Here is a 12503-nt window from a genome sequence, read left to right as displayed (position 1 = left end):
AGATACTTGTGTTAAAGTTTGTGATTTCTGTAGCATGCACGTAGGGTGAACCGTTATGTGATGAAGTCGGAGCATGATTTATTTATCGATTGTCTTCCTTATGAGTGGTGGTCGGGGACGAGCGATGGTCATTTCCTACCAATCTATCCCCCTAGGAGCATGCGCTAGTACTTCGTTTTGATAACTAATAGATTTTTACAATAAGTATGTTAGTTCTTTATAACTAATGTTGAGTCCATGGATTATACGCACTCTCGCCCTTCCACCATTGCTAGCCTCTCTAGTACCACGCAACTTTCACCGGTACCATACACCCACCATATACCTTCCTCAAAACAGCCACCATACCTACCTATTATGGCATTTCCATAGACATTCCAAGATATATTGCCATGCAACTTTCCACCGTTCCGTTTATTATGACACGCTCCATCATTGTCATATTGCTTTGCATGATTATGTAGTTGACATCGTATTTGTGGCAAAGCCACCATTCATAATTCTTTCATACATGTCACTCTTCAATCATAGCACATCCCGGTACACCACCTGAGGCATTCACATAGAGTCATATTTTTGCTCTAAGTATCGAGTTGTAATTCTTGAGCTGTAAGTAGATAAAAGTGTGATGATCTTCATTATTAGAGCATTGTCCCAGTGAGGAAAGGATCATGGAGACTATGCTTCCCCCACAAGTCGGGATGAGACTCCAAAAAAGAGGCCAAAAAAAAGAAAAGGCCCAAAAAAACAAAAAAAACAAAAAAATGAGAGAAAAAGAGAGAAGGGGCAATGCTACTATCCTTTTTCCACACTTGTGCTTCAAAGTAGCACCATGATCTTCATGATAGACAGTCTCCTATGTTGTCACTTTCATATACTAGTAGGAATTTTTCATTATAGAACTTGGCTTGTATATTCCAATGATGGGCTTCCTCAAAATTCCCAAGGTCTTCGTGAGGAAGCAAGTTGGATGCACACCCACTTAGTTTCTTGTTGAGCTTTCATACACTTATAGCTCTAGTGCATTCGTTGCATGGCAATCCCTACTCACTCACATTGATATCTATCGATGGGCATCTCCATAGCCTGTTGATACGCCTAGTTGATGTGAGACTATCTTCTCCCTTTTTGTCTTCTCCACAACCACCATTCTATTCCACCTATAGTGCTATGTCCATGGCTCACGCTCATGTATTGCGTGAAGATTGAAAAAGTTTGAGAACATCAAAAGTATGAAACAATTGTTTGGCTTGTCATTGGGGTTGTGCATGATTAAATAATTTGTGTGATGAAGATAGAGCATAGCCAGAATATATGATTTTGTAGGGATAGCTTTCTTTGGCCATGTTATTTTGAGAAGACATGATTGATTTGTTAATATGCTTGAAGTATTATTGTTTTTATGTCAATATTAAACTTTTGTTTTGAATCTTATGGATCTGAATATTCTTACCACAATTGAGAAGATTACATTGATAAATATGTAAGGTAGCATTCCACAACAAAAATTCTGTTTTTATCATTTACCTACTCGAGGACGAGCAGGAATTAAGCTTGGGGATGCTTGACACGTCTCCAACGTATCTAAAATTTTTGATTGTTCCATGCTATTATATTATCCATCATAGATTTTTTATATGCATTTATATGCTATTTTATATGATTTTTGGGACTAACCTATTAACCTAGAGCCCAGTGCCAGTTTTTGTTTTTCCTTGTTTTTGAGTTTTACAGAAAAGGAATACTAAACGGAGTCCAATTGACGTGCCAATTTTTGATTATTTTTTATGGACCAAAATAAGCCCCCGGAGCACAAGAGTTTGGCCAGAAGATCCTGAGCCATCCATGAGGGTGGAGGGCGCGCCCTACCCCATAGGAGCGGCCCCTATCTCGTGGATGGCTCAGATACCCCCCAGACATGAGACCGACGCCACAAATTCCTATAAATACAGAAACCCCCAGAAAATAACCTAGATCGGGAGTTCCGCCGCCGCAAGCCTATGTAGCCACAAAAAACCAATCGGGGCCCTATTCCAGCACCCTGCCGGAGGGGGGATCATCACTGGTGGCCATATTCATCATCCCGACGCTCTCCATGACGAGGAGGGAGTAGTTCACCCTCGGGGCTGAGGGTATGTACCAGTAGCTATGTCTCTCTCTCTCTCTCTCTCTCTCTCTCTCTCTCTCGTGTTCTTGATATGACACGATCTTGATGTACCGGGAGCTTTGCTATTATAGTTGGATGTTATGATGTTTCTCCTCTTCTACTCTCTTGTAAGGGATTGAGTTTTCCCTTTGAAGTTATCTTATCGGATTGAGTCTTTAAGGATTTGAGAACACTTGATGTATGTCTTGCGTGGGATACCAGTGGTGACAATGGGGTATTCTATTGATCTACTTGATGTATGTTTTGGTGATCAACTTGCGGGTTCAGTGACCTTGTGAACTTATGCATAGGGGTTGGCACACGTTTTCGTCTTGACTCTTCGATAGGAAAATTGGGCCACTCTTTGAAGTTCTTTGTGTTGGTTGAATAGATGAATCTGAGATTGTGTGATGCATATCATATAATCATGCCCGCGGATACTTGAGGTGACATTGGAGTATCTAGGTGACATTAGGGTTTTGGGTGATGTGTGTCTTAAGGTGTTATTTTACTACGAACTCTAGGGCTATTTGTGACACTTGTATGAATAGCCCAATGGATTGATCGGAAAGAATAACTTTGAGGTGGTTTCGTACCCTACAATAATCTCTTTGTTTGTTCTCTGCTATTAGTGACTTTGGAGTGACTCTTTGTTGCATGTTGAGGGATTGTTATATGATCTAATTATGTTATCATTGTTGAGAGAACTTGCACTAGTGAAAGTACCAACCCTAGGCCTTGTTTCGAAGCATTGCAATACCGTTTGTGCTCACTTTTATCATTAGGTACCTTGCTGTTTTTATATTTGCAGATTACAAAAACCTATATCTACTATCCATATTGCACTTGTATCACCATCTCTTCGCTGAACTAGTGCACCTATACAATTTACCATTGTATTGGGTGTGTTGGGGACACAAGAGACTCTTTGCTATTTGGTTGCAGGGTTGTTTGAGAGAGACCATCTTCGTCCTACGCCTCCCATGGATTGATAAACCTTAGGTCATCCACTTGAGGGATATTTGCTACTGTCCTACAAACCTCTACACTTTGAGGCCCGACAACGTCTACAAGAAGAAGGTTGTGTAGTAGACATCAAGCTCTTTTCTGGCGCCGTTGCCGGAGAGGTTAGTGCTTGAAGGTATATCTTTAGATCTTGCAATAGAATCTTTTAGTTTCTTGTTTTATCACTAGTTTAGTCTATGAAAGAAAACTACAGAAAAATGGAATTGAGGATGCCTCATATGCTTCATCTTTTCAATGTCTTTCGTGAAAATGATGGAAAGGAAAATTGTGCTCAAGTGTTAGAAGAAGAATGCATCAAAATGTTTGGCACTAAATTTTTGAATGATGAGCATGATTGCAATGTTGTTAGTATGAATTCTTTAAATATCCATGATGCTAATGATATGCAAAGCTACAAGCTTGGGGATGCTATGTTTGATGAAGATGATATTTTTAGTCCCCAAGTTTTGATGAGAATATTTATTTTAATGATAGCATGCCTCCTATTTATGATGATTATATTGATGAAAGTGGGTTTGGAAGAGTGTCAACTTTAGGAAGTGGTGATCCCACTATTTTGGAGGGTGTTGAATCTTATTGTGATAATTATGAAAGTGAATTTGGAGAGGTCGTGAGTTTATTTAGTGATGAATCAATTATTTCGGAAGAGGTTCCAATTGATTATGAGAAAAAAGTTGCTATATATTATGATTATTGTGATTATGTGTATGCTATAAAGAATAATGATAAACATGAAACTTGTCATCATGATTTTAATTTTCAATTGGATTAGGCCTCACATGATAGTTATTTTGTTGAGTTTGCTCCCACTACTATTCATGAGAATAAATTTGCTTATGTGGAGAGTAGTAAAATTTATATTCTTGTGCATAATGAAAAGAATGCTTTATGTGATAGTTATATTGTTTAATTCAATCATGATTCTACTGAAAATTATTATGAGGGAGGAGTATATGCTTGTAGGAATTGCAATAATATCAAGTTTCTTCTCTATGTGTTGAAAATCTTGAAGCTATGCTTGTTTTGCTTACCTATGCTAGTTGGTTCTTGTTCCCATTAAGTTGTTTGATCACAAAATCCCTAGGCATAGGAAGTGGGTTAGACTTAAATATGCTAGTTATATTATTCATGATGCTCTCTCTGTGTTTCAATTCTTATATTTTATGTGAGCATCATTGAAATCATCATGCCTAGCTAAAAAGGCATTAAACAAAAGCGCCTGTTGGGAGACAACCCAATATTTACCCTTACTGTTTTTGTGTGTCCCCATAATTAAGCTACTTTAGTAATCATGTTCTATATCTTTTGTTTCAATAAAGTGCCAAGTAGAACCTTTGGGAAGACTTGGGTGAAAGTTAATTTGATCTTGCTGTAAAAAACAGAAACATTGCACTCACGGGAATAATTTTCATTTTTAACATAAGAGAGCTTTTAAGTTGATTATTTTTGCGGAGGATTAATAGAAATATTACTCACGTCCACCTATTTATTTCATAATTTTTGGAGTTACACAAGTATTCGAGAGTTACATATTACTACAGATTGTTTTGTTTTTGACAGATTCTGTTTTCTATGTGTTGTTTGTTTATTTTGATGAATCTATGAGTAGTATCGGAGGGTATGAACCATAGAGAAGTTGTAATACAGTAGATATTACACCAATATGAATTTAGAATGAGTTCACAACAGTACCAAAAGTGGTGATTTATTTTCTTATACTAACGGAGCTTACGAGTTTTCTGTTGAGTTTTGTGTGGTGAAGTTTTCAAGTTTTGGGTAAAGATTCGATGGACTATGGAATAAGGAGTGGCAAGAGCCTAAGCTTGGGGAAGCCCAAGGAACCCCAAGGTAATATTAGATGACAACCAAGATCCTAAGCTTGGGGATGCCCCGGATGGCATCCCCTCTTTCGTCTTCGTTCAGCGGTAACTTTACTTGGAGCTATATTTGTATTCACCACATGATATGTGTTTTGCTTGGAGCGTAATTTTATTTTGTTTGGCTTGCTGTTTGAATAAAGTACTTAAGATCTGAAATTCTTAAATGTTAGAGAGTCTTCACATAGTTGCACAATTATTCGACTACTCATTGATCTTCACTTATATCTTTCAGAGTAGTTTGTCGTTTGCTCTAGTGCTTCACTTATATCTTTTTAGAGCACGCCGATGGTTTTATTTTGAAGATATAGATGAACTCTCATGCTTCACTTATATTATTTTGAGAGTCTTTAGAACAATGTGGTAATTTGCTTTGGTTATGAATTTAGTCCTAATATGATGGGCATCCAAGAGGGATATAATAAAAACTTTCATATAAAGTGCATTGAATACTATGAGAAGTTTGATTCCTTGTGATTGTTTTGAGATATGAGGATGGTAACATTAGAGTCATGCTAGTGACTAATTGTGAATTTGAGAGATACTTGTGTTAAAGTTTGTGATTTCTGTAGCATGCACGTAGGGTGAACCGTTATGTTTTCATATTATCTTTGCTGAACCTATATCTACTATCCATATTGCACTTGTATCACCATATCTTTGCCGAACTAGTGCACCTATACAATTTATCATTGTATTGGGTGTGTTGGGGACACAAGAGACTCTTTGCTATTTGGTTGCAGGGTTGTTTGAGAGAAACCATCTTCATCCTACGCCTCCCACGTGTTGATCAACCTTAGGTCATCCACTTGAGGGAAATTTGCTACTGTCCTACAAACCTCTGCACTTGGAGGCCCAACAACGTCTACAAGAAGAAGGTTGTGTACTAGAGATCAAGGCATGGTCGCATGGAGATAAGTTTTGATAAAAATAGTACTAACCATGAAAAATTCCCCCAGTTCATCCTCTGTGCATTTATTGTGTTTTGACTTCAAGTTCAGGTCCTTCCCTATCATAGTGTTCTTGTGCTTGTAAAACGGCACAACTTCCCCAACTTTACTATTCGCATGGCCTGCGTTGACTTAAACTGTGTCACCGACCCTGACATGCATCTTGTAGGGCATAGGATGATTATTTGGTTTATAATACTTTCGTTTCCACTACTTAAGCTGGAGTGGGAAAGGAATTCTGACATTTAACAATGGTTAGCTAACAAAGTGTGGAATCTTAAAACCAGAATGCTACTCACCCTCATTTCAATTAGGCTAGTCGCGACCATGAATCTGACCTACACATCAAATTTATGTACAGCTTGTGTTGACACATTTATGTTTGCCCTTTGCATCAGAAACATCTAAAGTTAGCTGACACGCCTTAGTAGAGCTCCACCATGACCGATGTGTAACATCCCAAAATTGTCAATTGTGGAATGTTATAATAAGAAATAGTTTTGATTGATTCATTGTTTGTTTGTGTGATTGATTGAGTGAAATTGAGTGGAATTTGAAACTTTTTGAAAGTTGAATGAGAGGGAATGAAATGACTTCCCAAACTTTCCCTTTGCCCTTTTGGATCTCAATGAATTCAAATTCATTCCAACACAAAACCATAGAGTGAAGATGGCATGACTTCTTCCATTTGAAATGAAAAGGGTTTTAAAAAGTTTGAATTCCATTTGAAAATATTTCAAATTTGAAACTTTATGCAGCTCAATGATTTTCAAGAGAGAAGATAAAATGACTTCTCGAAATTATATGAAATATGAGTTGGAAGTCAAAAGAATCAAACTGAAAGTCATTTGGAAGTATTTTGAAACCCCTTTCAATTTGGAGTTGTCTGGATTTTATTCAAATTATTTTTCTACAAAAATAAAATACATGGAAAATAGGGTAAAATGCTTCCTTATAGTAGAAAAGTGGAGAAACATAAATTTAAAATCATTTTGGGATTTTAAAAATGATTTTTATTGGGTTTTATTGCAACAGTAGCACTGTTTGTTGCATTTAATTTTGTGTGGATTTTATTTGCCTCTGAAAATATGTTCATGTTTTAGGATTTATTTTTGTGGAAATTTTGGTATATCTCATGCCTATATAATGTTTTTATTTACTGCTCTTTATTTCAGTTTTCCTTGTCTGTATTTATAAAAACAAAATTGGCCGAAACCCAGCCGCACCAGGCCCAGCCCCGTCCACGACCCAACAGGGCGTCTTCCTCCTACAAACCTTCCTACAGGAGCAGAACGCATGCACGCCCGCACCCTAGCTAGCTCCCCACCCGGTTCCCTCCTTCCCCTTCCCCAAGAATCCTCTGAATGGTCCATCTCTTTCCCCTACACCTCCTTCTCCAAGTAAAAGGCCATTATTGCCCCGGATTTTCTCGCCAGAGATCCGTACTTGCCGTTTTTGCTCGCCATGGCTGCATGTGTCTAGACACCCCATTGCCCTATAAATACCACCCTCATGTTTCCCTCTTTCCCCTCGCCCAAAGCCCTCTCCTGTGGGAGCTTAGCCCCCTCCCTATCGTCCATAATTACTCACCGGAGTTCATAAACTCCGGCAGCTTCTCCGTCGCCGCCCGATGCTCGGTTGGTCCTTCCTCGGCCTTCCCTGAGGTTGCTGAGATCTCCTCTACACCGTCCCGTGCTCTCCTTCCTCAAGGATCACCCGCAACCTTGGATACGGTCTTCTTCCCCAACTCCGGCGACTACTCCGGTGAGATTAAAGAAATCCCGTAATTCTTTTTTTCACAAAAGTAGCGATCTTAGAAAATTCATATCTATTAGTATACATATCCAAATTGAGCGATTCCAATTGCATTAGATCACAAATTTTGTATTTATAATTAGGTAAAAAAATATGTTTGACTATTTAATTTTGAACTTGATCAAATTCTCTTAAATCCTTAGATTTGATCTAACTTGAGTTTAGAAATAGATGTTTGATTGATTCTTTTTACTACTATTTTGTTACTGTTTTGTCTATCCAGTAGCATATAGTTATTTATTTTTAGTTTATTTTAATTAGGTTTATAGCAGAAACAATATTTTTTAGTTGTAGTTCTGTTTTACTCTTTTCTTTATAGTTTTAATTGTTTTCAAATTATTTCTTTTTGTCATTTTTGACAAATTTAGTTTTGTTTCTGTTAGTCAACAAAAGAAAATTTTATTTTTATTTTTAAAATTTATTTTATTTAGTTTTGTAAGAAAACTTGTATAGGTCATAGCTAGAGTTGCATAAAAGCTTTTCATTTGTTTCTTTTTGCAAATAAAATTTTATGAAAAATACTTTCTGTTAACTTAGTTGTTTTACTTTTTTATTTTCTGTTAACTTATAAGTTTAGTGTTTTAATTGCTGTTAAGTTTTTACTTATGGCAAAACTATGTTAGATGTTTGTAGCAAAGTTATAGATTTTCGTTAGTAGTTTTTCTTTCTAGTTTTATTTGAAGCTTATTCGGAATTTGTTGGAGTTTTATTATTGTGTTTTTATTTGTTGTTTTAATTGTTATTTTGAGTGTTAGTATTCCTTGCTAGAATGATTGCTTATGTGAATGCTATGTTTGACTTGTATAGATTTTCTTCGGTGAATGACGAATAGTTCTATCAAGTTTTGTGACAGCGTTGTTACCTTCATCAACTTACCAGGCAAGTTCACTTTGACCATGTTTTTCATACCTATGTTTTATTTGCATGTAGTAGCACCCTTTCAACAATCCCTCCAGTAGTGTTATTGAATCTTGTAGTTGATTAGAATGCATGAGGTAGGAACCCATCTCCCTGCTACCAAGCCCGGGACGTTATATAGTTTTATTGCTACGCTATAGTAGACGGGGTTTGGTATGAGTGCACGAGAGTGGTGCGAAGAAGGATAACTCTACATCAATGATGACAACTCCATGATGGCATCTGCAAGGACTACATCTTCAAGGCCTCAAGACTTCATGACTTGAGAAAAGAATTCAATACAAACTACTGGGTGAAGGACAGTTGACGGGCACCCTGGAGCAACCAGTGGATGGCTGGGATGCATGGAGAAGCGCCATGACATCTTGCGGAAAGCTTCACCCAGACTCAAAGAGACGGAAGAATGCTTCATGTCCGAAAGCTTACCTATGCAACCGCAAGTCACTATGGGCTCTGGCTTGGTTGACCTTAGTTGTGACTCTGGCTGGGATGGTGCTAGCAGATGTAGAACTACGGTAGGATTGGATGAGCACCGGACAATGGTGAGGGGAAATCTTCGGAAGACCATGTTTCGTCCATCTTGTTCTCAAACACCCTGAAGTGCGAGAAGGTAAAAAGAGGTATCAAATCTTGCGGGTAAAGTGTACAAACCTCTGCAGAGGGTTAAAACCTAATCAATTAGTTGTGTCCCCGGTTACAGACAACTTGAGCCTCTGGACTTGGATCTATCTCGGAACTCTCAACACCGGACTGATAACTTAATTGTGGGCAACTTATGATGATTTGGGTATGAGACATTGGTTGGCGGAACCATGTCTTTATAATAAACCCCATAGTACAGACTCTTGATATTCCTTTGATGTAGGGAAAATAAAAACAGCTTTTACGCAAACAAAACTCAGACCCAGAGCCACAGATCCATATTGCATGTAGTATAGTTTTATCATCTGCTTTATTATAGTGATCTTGCCGGTACATTCAATGTACTGACCTACACGGCTGCAACGTATCATGTTGTAGGATTATTCCTTCGACGAGTAAGAGTTACGATACATGGTTATGGTCTACACTCAACCTGCCGATGGCGTTGATGGGACTCCACACCCAATAGTTTGTTTCCGCTGAGACTTAATGTATATATCAGTTTTACGTTATTTATACATGTGATTGCACTTTGATATATACACTGATGTACTGTGTGTGCCAGCATACTGATCCAGGGATGGCACAGATACACAGAGGCTTGACCGTTTGAGGTCGGGTCACTACAAATATGGTATCAGATCACATGTTGACTGTAGGACGTGACCCTAGAAACTGGAAAGCCCCTAGGATAGGAAATCTCTAAAACTTTATTTTCCAAAAGATCTTTTACTTCTCAACTTTGCTGATTTTATCAAATAGCCTCCTTACCTCAAAGAGTTAGAATATACCCTATCCCTTTGACCACCCAGAGGATCAACTGAAGCCGCTCCAAGTAGGACAAGATATCGGACAACTGATGACCTCTTCAGAGTAAAGGGGATTTCACCATGCATTAGAAGAGCTGAAGCTACAAAAGTTGAAGAGTATGAAGACTTGAAGGATCTGAAGAATTATTTGACCTTTAAAAGACCAAACCCCTATTGTGTACTCACGTTAGATACGATGATTTGTGAACGGTCATTGTTTGATGTTTTTCCGACAACCACAAAATAAAGCTCGTTTCTTCAAAACTATTGTTTGTATTGTGTGTATCTCTCCCCACCTTTCTTCTCTCGTATCTCATCCCAAAACCCTTGAACCCAATAGATGATGAATGAAGATGGACGTGTATTTCCAAGATTGATGACACAGCTAGAGGTAGCACAGTGGATATGGAACATGGAAGATCGCATGAAGGAGCACTGTATTGAAGGAGAGTATATGGTTCCATACACCCTACGACGGATCATAGAAGGTGCTGAAAAATGGCAAGAGATACATTAAGCTATAAAAGGATTGAATGGAGCAAATGCTTGGGATGAATTCAAGACGATCCTACTGAGGTCTCGTTTTATCCAGAAGCCCGGTGATAGTAAAATGAAGCAAACTTGTGCATGCAAGATATGTGGAGAAGGAGGACACACCCATGAGGAACACATTGATGGATGCTCTCATTGTGAAGAATATCACCCAGAGGAAGAATGCCCCACGAGGCAGGTGACTTGCTTCTTGTGTGAAGAAACCACTCATTACCCAGCTCGGTGCCCAATTTACCCAAAGGTACAAGAGATTACCAAGCAACAGAAAGAAGCCCTCAGGGTAAGTTTAGAAGAAACAGAGATGAAGGAAGTTGTTGAAGACCCTGGAGAAGGCCTAATCAGATTCTACTCCAACGCTTGCTATTCATGTGGAGAAGGAAATTATTCTCAGTATTGCACAAAGGAAAGAGAAGAGTATCTAAGAGACTTCCGGACAACAGAAGTGAAGTTTGACCCTCATGAAATAGAAGCTCTGATAATTATGAAGAGACCCAAGAAGAGAAAACGAAGGCATCCCCAGAACAACTCAATTTCTGCATAGAAGGACCTGAGTAATATCACTTGTTACAGGTGCAAGGATTTAAGTCATTACGCTGATAAATGTTCAGAGAAGAAGCCAAGAACCCAAAGAGCATACACCATCCCAAGAAGCCACGGGACTTGTTGGAAGTTATTTGTTTTTGTTGCAGGGAAGCAAGACATTATGCTACTAAATGTCCCAACAAGATGAAGGCTGGAGCTGAGTAGTTGGAATTCTGATGTTGCTAATAAGTGTAGTAGGAAGCAAATTTATTTTCGTGATTACAATGAGTTGAGTTATGTAATGGGTACTTAGAGATTGTAATGAGTTCATGAAATCAATAAACTTAATGTGTCATGATTTCATATGTTGAATTTTATGAGTTGTTACTCCATGAACAAAGAGTTTTGACCATTTTCGAGGATATGAGAAAAATATGGTCTATAGAAGAATTTGTGCATTTCAAGGGTGGTAGTACACTGTGAGGATGCTTCTCCCATAGAAAGGATAATGATATTCCACAGAGTGGAGTTAGGACAAAATGAGTTGGAGTTTTGTTTTTGATATGGTGGACATGAAGGAATGAAGTAATATTGGACTTAAAGGAGGTGTAATGTCGGAATATGGAATGATAGTAACTCCGAAGAATAGTTAAAGCTGTACAAGTGATTGAAGTGGGTTTGTAACCCATAGGCTTAGGAAATTTATAAGGAATCAAGGACTCCCAAGAAGAAAATTGGAAGAAGCTATGAATCCACCAGCAGACGTTTTGTAGGAGGTTACGCACAAACCCGAAGTGGTGAAGAAACGGTAGATGTCTTGTTCAGCTTGCAAAACCAATGGATTTACCCGAACCTAGTTCCAGGACAAGATAAATTCCGCAATGCTTGTGAGAATTCCCGAGTGTTAGAAATGCGAGATTCGTTAAACCTTATACAGGGTAATGATTCGGGTGCGGAATGGATTGATCACCATACTGACTCACTCTTATCATTCCCTCTTGCTATTTGGAATGGTAAATCTAAGTGACTTACCCATTGCAGAGAGAAGACAATATCAGACCTTATTTAAAGCATAGAATGGTAGTATGATGGAACCCTATACAGGCAACCGTTGCCAATCGTAGGATATACGGTGAGATTCAACCCAGACCATTTTCCTGCAGGAGAAACCGGTAATGGTGGACCAACATGAGATGTCGATAATTGTTTAGTATTGACGACAGACACATTAGATAAGAAGACCTAG

This window comes from Triticum aestivum, chromosome 2B (assembly GCF_018294505.1).
Source record: "Triticum aestivum cultivar Chinese Spring chromosome 2B, IWGSC CS RefSeq v2.1, whole genome shotgun sequence".
Lineage (NCBI taxonomy): Eukaryota > Viridiplantae > Streptophyta > Magnoliopsida > Poales > Poaceae > Triticum > Triticum aestivum.
This window is presented reverse-complemented; position numbering follows the sequence as displayed.